The sequence below is a fragment of the Pteropus vampyrus genome, unplaced genomic scaffold (assembly GCF_000151845.1).
Source record: "Pteropus vampyrus isolate Shadow unplaced genomic scaffold, Pvam_2.0 Scaffold30, whole genome shotgun sequence".
Taxonomy (NCBI): domain Eukaryota; kingdom Metazoa; phylum Chordata; class Mammalia; order Chiroptera; family Pteropodidae; genus Pteropus; species Pteropus vampyrus.
Window position 1 is genome coordinate 1,278,420 of NW_011888811.1, and position 7,134 is coordinate 1,285,553.

General features: G+C 43.0%; 1 long non-coding RNA gene across 1 annotated transcript; it reads right to left on the minus strand.

Annotated features, from left to right (window-relative positions):
* Positions 1-6: 6 nt before the first annotated feature.
* LOC105289879 lies at positions 7-7,099 on the minus strand. The gene is made up of 3 exons (XR_895699.2): positions 5,221-7,099; positions 4,624-4,700; positions 7-498 (listed from the first exon to the last, which is right to left on the minus strand). It is a non-coding gene; the product is annotated as an uncharacterized LOC105289879 (long non-coding RNA).
* Between the last annotated feature and the right edge of the window lie 35 nt (positions 7,100-7,134).

Genomic DNA, 7,134 nt, shown 5'->3' on the forward strand with positions numbered 1-7,134 from the left:
AGCGGTCGTCCCCGTTTCCGGTGGCTTGGGGTGGTGGTCCTGGCGCGGGACCAAGGTTGGCGGCAGCGGCTGCCGGCAGGGTTAGTCGCGGCGGGGACGCTGTGGGCGGCGATCGGGACCAGGTCCAGCGCTGTCCCCGCATCCTCGGAGCCGCCCTTTGACGCAGCGACTGGCGTAATTGCATCACGCCCGCTTGGGCGACCCTGTAGCCCCGGAAGCCCCTCTTCCCAGCCTGCGCGCTGATGCAGCCTGCCGCCTCGCAACTCTCCCCGTCTCCCTGCCTCATCTTCTACTTTCTCAAGAACCCCTGGCACCTCTCTTAGGCCGCAGGGAAGCGGGCGTCTCCTTGGAAGGAGACGGGAAGACAAGCATGGGCTTCAGTCAGTCCTCGCTGTGCCATTCGCTTGCTGTGTGGTCTCAGGAAGCTTACCTGACCCTCTCAGAATCTTGTTTGAACTTGAGCAAGTTTCTTGAACTATCTGCGTCTCGTCATCCTATCTGTAAAACAGAACTTCCCTCAGAGGTTTGTTTTAAAGCACCACATACACTTACCCCAGCCATGGCATGCTAAGTGCTCTATAAGCCTTAGCTCTGTTTTATTTTTGTTTGTTTGTTTGTTTTTAGAATGTATTTCTTCCGGTCAATCTTTTTATTGGGATATAGTTTATATACACTAAAACACACCATTTTGTTGTTGTTTTAAATATATATATTGCTGTTTGAGCTTTTGCCACCCGGGAGTGGCTCTGGCACTCTTACACAAGGTTGGTGGGGATGCAAATTGGTACACACATCTGACAAAACAATGTACCTACACACTGACTTAAGTTAACTACTTTGAAAATGTTATCCTAAAGGAATGATCCCAGCAATTGCCATTGATGGTAGTTAGAACTACTACAACAAGGCTGCTGATGGCTGTCATGGTGATTGATGATCATGGCTGTCATGGAAGTGTGTGTGTGTGGTGCAGTGAGATGAAGCAGACTGATCCAAGAGGTGTTTACAAGCTGGAATTTACAAGCTAGAACTCAGAAAGAGGGAAATTCCATGCTAGGGACTGCCGAAATACAGTGGCTCTCCTGCTGTGGCTAATAGCCTGAAAACTGCAGCCTTGATTGCTTTCTACTTAGCTCTGCTTTCTTCATCAACTGTGCTAAATCCCAGAACCTGTTCTGGGAATATGGGGCAGCAAGGAACTGTTGATTCTTCAGTGTGAATTGGGACACATAGGCCAGAGCTCTAAGTCCTATAATACACCTCAGCAGGAGCCAAAATCTCATGTTTATCCTTGAATTCTAGTCTATGCTTGAAAAATAAGCTTTAGCCCGCGGTATCTTGAGTACATACAAAAAGAACCGTTGGGAAGCACCAAGGACAGCAAACACGTCAACGCGGAAGCTTACGTTCGGTCAGCACCACGGACAGCGACACCAAATCGGGGCCGTTTTAGCTCCTAGAGCTGGCTTTCCGGCCCACCCAAAAGCCAGGGAAGGTGGTGTAGGTTGTGCAACAACTAGCTGATCCTCTATCAGTGAGACTAAGTGCCTACTTCAGAGTGAGACAAACGCACCTGAAGATCAGGAAAAATGTCAGGCAGAGGGCACTGAATGTGCACATAGCAAAGCTTCCTCTCCATGCTGGACCAGGACTCTTCTTGTCTCAAATTCATGGGCAGCGACCTGGTTTTCCCTGAGGGCGAAAGTGCCATCTGAATAGGGGCTCGGAGTCTATATGTTGGAAGGTGGACAGAAGGTCAGAGAGTGCAAGGATGATTCCTGTGGTGGATGGTTCACAAAAAACAGTCTCTTGCTCCCATTATAAATCGTGGAGTGTTCTCTAAAATGATGAGCGATGCTTGGTGCTGTGGACTGGAGTTTCCCAAAATCAAACCTTGTAGTAGTTCAGTTTATTTGTCAACTTGACTAAATATTGTCCAGATATTTAATCAAACATTACTCCGAGTGGTCTGTGAGAGTGTTTTGCGATAAAATTAACATTTAAATTGGTAGACCGAGTAAAGCAGTTTGCCCTCCATAATGTGAGTGGGCCTCACCACATCAGTTGAAGGCCTAAACAGAACAAAAGGCTGACCCTCTCCCAAATAAGAGAGAACTCTCCTGCCTGATGGCCTTTGAACTGACACATAGACTCTTCCTGGTTTTAGAGCAGCCTGCCTGCCTTTGGACTTGAACTACATTGGCTTTGCAGATTTTGGACTTGCCAGCCACCATAATTATGAGTCATTTCCTTATAATCTCTCTATATGGAGATGTAGATATATAGATAGATCAATCTATCTATCCTATTGGTTCTGTTTTGTTTGTCTGAGAATCCTGACTAATACAGACCCTGACACTAGGACTCAGGTCCAGGTGGTTTTCTGGGACGTGATCTCAGGAAGCACATGTGCGGTTGGGGAAAATGACACAGGGAAGGTAGAAAGGCTAAGTAAGGGTGCATCAGTGAGCAGCTTGCCACATTGGGTAATTAGGGCTCAACTGTTCTGAGCACCCTGTGAGAAACTGTGGAAGACAATACAGAATTGTTCCACTGCAGGCTAGGAGGCTGAGGCACTAATCCATCATTTCTTTCCCTATTGTCAGGAGTTGTTTCTGGGGCATTAACTTCTCTGCCTTTTGAGCTGCTCCTGTGCACAGCTCAGCAAAGTCCCCTGATGCTGCAGAGAGTCCTCAGGAAGAGAGGCAGGTACCTGAGGTCAACACAGAAGCGGGCCCAGGGGATACTAGGTAGGGAATCAACAGTTTCTGCTTTAGTTGACCACGGACTGCACCGTATATACAACCAGAACTTTGTAACTCAGAAAATGTGCACGAGCTCATCCAGCTTATTATATCAGGAAAGAAAGTAATACTATAAATGTACTAACACTACCTGTAATACAGGTTCCCAACTTAGCAGCACAAAACTCTCATCAATGAGTCTTAATTTTCACTGTGGTACACAGTATCATGAAGGTCTGCAGTTACCATTGAATAGTTTATTCCTTTGTTTTTATCCCAGGTACTAAAGCCCAATCCTGCACAGTGAACCTCTTCACTATGCCCCAAGCTACTGAAGGAGACGTGACTCCATCACCAAGAGATCTGTCAAGTTTTACCTCAATTACTTTAGATAATTCTCTTCACCGCTCCAGGAATAAGCCTTAGGGAGCATCTCTACTGACACATTCTGACCTTTGTCTTGTCACTTTGTTATGCTGTCATTAACTCAAGTTTACCAAAAGTATCTCCCAGGTCCATATTCATAGTCTCTGTTGTAAGTAGACTGAGGAGAGCTTTCTAGTTCACTTGCTGTTCATTTCAGAACTGATACTCTCAAGGATGCCATGTATTCCTATGTGAGTCACTAAATGGAATCTCTTGGGAAGGGTGGCTAGTGATTAAAACTCTAAATCTAATGAGCAAAATTTTCATGAATTTAGAGTTCTTCTTTGAGAGTAATACTGAAAACTAGCAACAAAGGTGGGCCATCTCGCTGGTGGTGCCTAGTTCCCCAGGTTTTGGTGGTCCACCCTATTCACTAGATTTCCTAACAGGGCTTAAGGCAGCCTCCACTACAGCCTAGCAGTGATAATTTCTCCAGATGTCTTCCCATCTCTGCCCCAAGCTGCCCATCAGTTTCATCATGTTATTGCTGTCATTCTCAATAATCTGCTAAGGGTTCCAGAACCAGCCTCCTTCAAGGTTGCAAGCCCAGGGGGGCTTACTCAGGCCTTTCCTGACTGCCTCAACTGTGGGTGACAGCCTTGGAACTGATATAATCTCACTTTTCAAATCTTGCTTCCGACCAGAAGCATCCTTTCCCAAGGCAGTGTTTGATGACTCCCATGGACACCTTTTCTGTCTCTTGCCTTTGATTCCAAGCTGGCACAGCCATTGTTGCGCCAGCCTGTCTTTTTACAGCCTGTCTCTTGGGATGCTACAAATCAGTCAGCAAGACTTTTAGCCCAGGTGAACATGTTCCACCTATCCTGTGCCTGATCCCAGAATGGTACGAAGGCAGAGACTAGTGTCAAATATTGGTATCATAAGGAACTGAGGTATTAAAAAAACTCTTACACTAAAATTTTTATCTTGGGCTGCTGCTAACTTTGAAACGTCTGTCCCAAAGGCTCTTTAGCAGGACCTCCCATCCACTCAAGATATTTTCTAAAAGGATAAGTCGGCATTATGATCCAGACATTTCTCTGACAGCCAATAAGAATAACTATGGCCACTCAAATTTTTGGTTACAGTTGACTTACTACTCTGTGAAATATGCCCTGCAGTGACGTTCATGATTATATCTGTGACTGGGCCTCAATAGCTGACATGGAATACATTGGACTTAAAAAGACGTATGAGAATCTTTGCTCTATTTCTATCACACACCATTCCTGAGGAGCGACTGCCATGATTTAGGTAAAACTAGCTGTAAGGCTTTGACACCTCATCCTGACTCTCATTAGTGCTTCCAAAAGTTACTCAAGGAATTTGCATCTCTATGCCCGGTGAAAGCCACAGCTGTATTTGGTCAAGATGGGCTGGGCTATGATGTAGTAACATATTATAATCCCCAAATCTCAATGGATCAACACAACTATGTTTATTTCTTGCTTACATTTTATGTCCAGTGAAGGTCCGAGTGAGGTTGGCTCCACAGAGTCACTGAAGGGCTCAGGCACTGACCTCTTGTGGCTGTAACGTGAGAAATGAGAACTTTTTTTGTTATCATTGGGGCAGAGAACGCATGGAGAACTCACATTCTTCTTTCTACGTTTTGGCCTAAGGTTTGACACAGTCAACTCTACTCACAACCTATTGGCCAGAACAGGTCACGTGCCCTAACTGAAAGACAGCTGGGAGGTGTGGGTGGGATAATTGCTGAACAGTATGTTTTTGCCACAGGTATCTACTGGATAATGTCAGGTTGGCACACTTGGACCAGTGCATCCAACAGAAACCTCACAGACAAATTTTACTATTTAATGTGCACATAAATATATTTATCAAGATAAAATGTAATATCTTTTTACTAATACATGACTTAAACCCAGAGTCATAATCTACTCCCAGTCACATATCTAATACAGCTTGTTAAATAAAGTAGAAAAAGAGAACTGTCTCTTTTTCAGTCTCTGGCCTGTGGAGAATAGCACAAGCCTCTTAACTGGGATCCCCCAACATTTGGCCATTACCTTGCTGGTGTGGCACTTACTTCGTCTCTGTGGTGGCTCAGACTCTCATTCCATTTCCCCTGTAGAATTAGTGACTGGCACTCCGCAAATGCTCAAGAGGATTAGATGGGTGAATGAGCCACGGTTTTCCAGAGAACGTGAAATTTACTTTTCACAGTTCTTGAGGCTGGCAGTCCAAGTGCAGGGTGCCAGCATGGTCGGTTTCTGGTGAGTTTATCTTTCTGGCGTGGACGGCTGCTTTCTTAGTGTGTCCTCCTACGGTGGGGAGAGAGTGAGCTCTCTGGTGTCTTATAAGGACACTAGTCCTATTAGTGCCACACTCTATGACCTCATTTAATTACTTTCTTACTCCAAACAGACATCGAGGGTCGGGGTTTCAACATATGAATTCTGGGGAAATAAGTCTATAGTAATGAGCTACTTTTCCAAAAGTCTTCTTTCTAGAGGAAACCTTAGAAATCATCAGTAATTCCTCTTTATTTACAGAATAAGAAATTGAGATTCACAGGCTAGCTGGCTCGTCCACACTACAAATCCTATACAGTATCGACAAATTCCTACAAATTATCTAAAACCCCACAAAAATAGTGAGTCTAATTGGGCTCTTCTTCAGTTCATTGTATTTTACCATTTGCAAGCACTGTGTAGACTCATGTCATGACGCTGTTGGCCAGTATGGAAATGCAAATCATACCAAATGAAAAATAAAGTTTTTTTTTTTTTTTAACTTCGACTGACCCCATGTACTTTTCATTAACCTCAATAAAATTTCTATGACCCAACTGAATATTATGTAACTAATTTTCTAGGATGGTTAATACTGACCATTTGGGGCTGACATTGGCCAAGAATGTCAAAGATTGACAAGAAAAATTAACATAAAATTATGTTAATGCAAATTTACTTTGAGTAACCTCTTCCTGATGCTATTCATGTCCTAATTTTAATCCTCTTTAAGAATGTTTAATGGGGGAAAAAAAATCAAGGTTACCAAACAACTCATTTATCCCAATACACACAGAATAATTTCTCTGTGACCTCATTTGTACCATTACTTCACTCTGCTATCTATGAATGTGACAGTCAACATGGAACCCCGAGATGGGCACAAACACTGAAAACACATTTGGGCTTCAGTTGCTGTCATTGCTCCTCTTTTGCCCCAGGGAACTCTAAATAACCTGTTTGTGGCCTCTAGGAAATTTTTTGTCAATAGGGTCAAATCAGAACCTGACAGAAAACTTTTTCTAAAATAATCTCATGATTCCTTTTTAACCCTAAGTAGCTCTGACAGCACTTTAGGTTCATTTACAACCTCCATTTATAACCTGACTGTGTTTTAGCTTCATTTATAACCTCTTTCTTTAGGCATTTCTAGGAATATAGGAAAAATCAAAGGCTTCCAGAAATGATTAAAGTTGACCTCTCCTATACTACTGCCCTCTTGACGATTCCAGCTGCCACTGGAAGTTCTCCCAGATGTCGAATGAAACTGATTTCAATAAAAATGTTTAATTTTTTTTCCAGCTTTACAGAGATATAACTGACATACAACATTGTGTAAATTTAAGGTGTATAATATTTGACATATGTATATATTGTGAAATGCTCACCAAAAGGTTAATACATCCATTGTCTCACATAGTTAAAATTTTTTGTGTGCGCTTAAAACTTTTAAGATCTACTTTTAGCAACTTTAGAAGTTTGTACCTTTTGACCACCTTCACCATTTTCCCTATGCCCCACCCTGACCTTGCCTCTGGCAATCATCAATCTACAGTTTCTGTGAGTATGGTTTTTTAGATTCCACATATAAGCAAGATCATACAGTATTTGTCTTTTCTCTGACTTATTTCATTTAGCATAATGCCTTCAAGTTTCACCTATGTTGTCACAAATACAGGATATCCTTTTTTATGGCTGAATATTTTTTA